Genomic DNA, 2,500 nt, shown 5'->3' on the forward strand with positions numbered 1-2,500 from the left:
AAATGTGTTGTTTGTTTCGATAAATTTCTCGCTGGAAAAGGTTTTTTCTGAGATTTCCAGCCTTTGAGAATTTAACATGTGCAATTTTCGAGCTTAACAAATTTGCATACGTGGGCTAAAATGTGATAAGGGAGGAATTTGTGGTAGTCAGTGTAAGCAGCCCATAAGTCACGAAAATAAACAGGTCTGTTGGAAGCGTGCCTGAGTTTCAACAAAATAACCCCCAATATCTGCAAAAAAAAAGGTGACGCTGATGAACAATAAAGTAGCTGCTATTTTCAAAACGATGGAATTACCTGGTGATAAATAACCTCGTCTTGGAGAGTAAATTTTTGACTTTGCAGAAACAATGGTCAACCTCAAGAGTTGGGCGATTGTGATCTTTGTGTTGAATTCGCAAATTTCTTGTCAAACTTTATAACACTTGAAAGAAAACGAATACTAACAAAAACAAAAACTCGGTATCGTGCCAACATTTGACACAGATGCTTCACTGTTTCGCGGGTAAACACGCCGCGGTAACTTGATCACGGCGCCCGCTGAATTCGATGTCACTTTCGATTTTGCAATTTACTTGTGCAGCTAAAAGGCTAAAAGTACAGTAAAATTGTACGTAGTAAAAATCTACCCAAATGGTTTTCTCTGATGGAAACTTTTCATATTCGCGATTCAAAATTAATGTTGTTTTCATGTCGTAAATTTTGTTCCTGATGGCGAAATATTGTATTCTCGATCGACTGTCCTGAAAACTTCCTTTCAGCTCTTCCTAAAAACTGTGAATCAATATTTATATACTTTTGCATCAATATTTGTTTTGGGTAACCCCCTTTAAATGCCATTTTTGCTTTCCTTCAAATATTTAGACGGAAACTAATCGAAGCAAAATATCGCAAAGTCGAAAAGTCGTAAAGTTTGGCGAGCTTTCATTGAGTGCAGGTGTGACAGTCGAAAAAATTAAGAAGAATTCTGCAACATTGTTTAATTTTTCTCTATTTTACACCACCATACCAAAAGTTCTCTATAAAAAAATAGAATCTTGAAAACTCTGAAATCTCGATCAATCGTCGCATGTTAATAATACAAATTCCTGCCATTTTTGCTTCTTCTGCAGTTTCTTGTTTGTACATGGTCTTACTCTAAAACGGACAGTTTTGGGTGAAAGAGAAGCCCTAATGTTGTCTCCAGGATTATAAAGAAATAGGAGGATAAAAATACAATCAGGAAATAACCTGCTCCTCAACAAACCAGACATTCCATGACGTTTAAATTATATTCGCTTCATTACCTTTGAATTAAAAGAGACACTTCCGCGGCTCCCCGGAATATTATCGTTGCCGCTGTCTTAGCCGATAGAGTTGGATAAAACTCCCTCGCTCTCATTGAGATGCCTTTCCTTGTAGGCAAGTGTTTGCTGTTAAGAATTCTTTTCTCATTGATTTTGCACTGTATCAATCACACAGGTAAGTGACTGGGAGTAGCTATGTTATAGCTTTACATTTGTCAGGTCTGATATTTAAGTTTCATCCCAAGTGATAAAGTTCTTCTTGGTCAGTCAATTATTCTGGTCCGGGGGCGGATTCTTGTTAAACACCACAAGCGTTGGCTTTCCCCTTTTGAATCTGCATTTCCACGAAGAACAAGCAGGATAATATTAATTAAAGACAATAGCTTTGATGGAATTACCTTAATTACCACTTCTTACGCAAGACGGCACCTTTTATCCAATACATCTTTTAATAAATATCAACAAAAATAGGCTTTATGGCATTATAGCCTCACGTGTCTTTTCCTTTCCTTCAGTTTTCTCGTCGTTAAGTAGAAGAAACCTTGATTTTACAGAACTTACGATAGAAGTAAGAGTTCTCGAATTCCAGCTCTTGATAGGCTCTGGAATTCTGTACAAATACATCGTGAGCTTAGTGTCTGTCATGAAAACTTCACTTGTCTAAAATAAATTAGTTGATAGAGGCAAAAATGTCCATTCCAAGTTCTCAAACAAAATCCGCTGGAAAAGGCTGATACAGTATTTCTATTGGAGGGTTAATATTTGTATGTGTAATCAAATGGCGACGAGTGAAATTAGGAAATAATTTCAAGCACGTTTTGTCAAAATTCTGATAATTTCCCGAGCCTTTAGGCGAGGGAAATTATCAGAATTTTGACAAAACGCAAGTGAAATTATTTCCTAATTCTACGAGAAAACCATTTGATTACCTCTGAATGTCGTGGGTTACAAATTACGCTCACAACCGTAATTATAAAAGCGGTCGAGTACTTTATCCAACTGCTCGGGAAGAATCATCTCCAGGTTTTTCTCAAGGCTATTTTCGTCACACCACTTCTCAAAAACTCTCACCCAGTTAATTGTGCTCTTTCACGTATTTAAATTTAATTTCTGCCGCTTCTTTTAATTTCGTAACTTCTTCAATGGTCACTGTCTTAAATCTAGACGCCATCTTGGCTCTGATCGAGATACAAGAGATGTTACCATGGCAATTTT

The sequence above is a fragment of the Montipora foliosa genome, chromosome 9 (assembly GCF_036669935.1).
Source record: "Montipora foliosa isolate CH-2021 chromosome 9, ASM3666993v2, whole genome shotgun sequence".
In the NCBI taxonomy this organism is placed as follows: Eukaryota; Metazoa; Cnidaria; class Anthozoa; order Scleractinia; family Acroporidae; genus Montipora; species Montipora foliosa.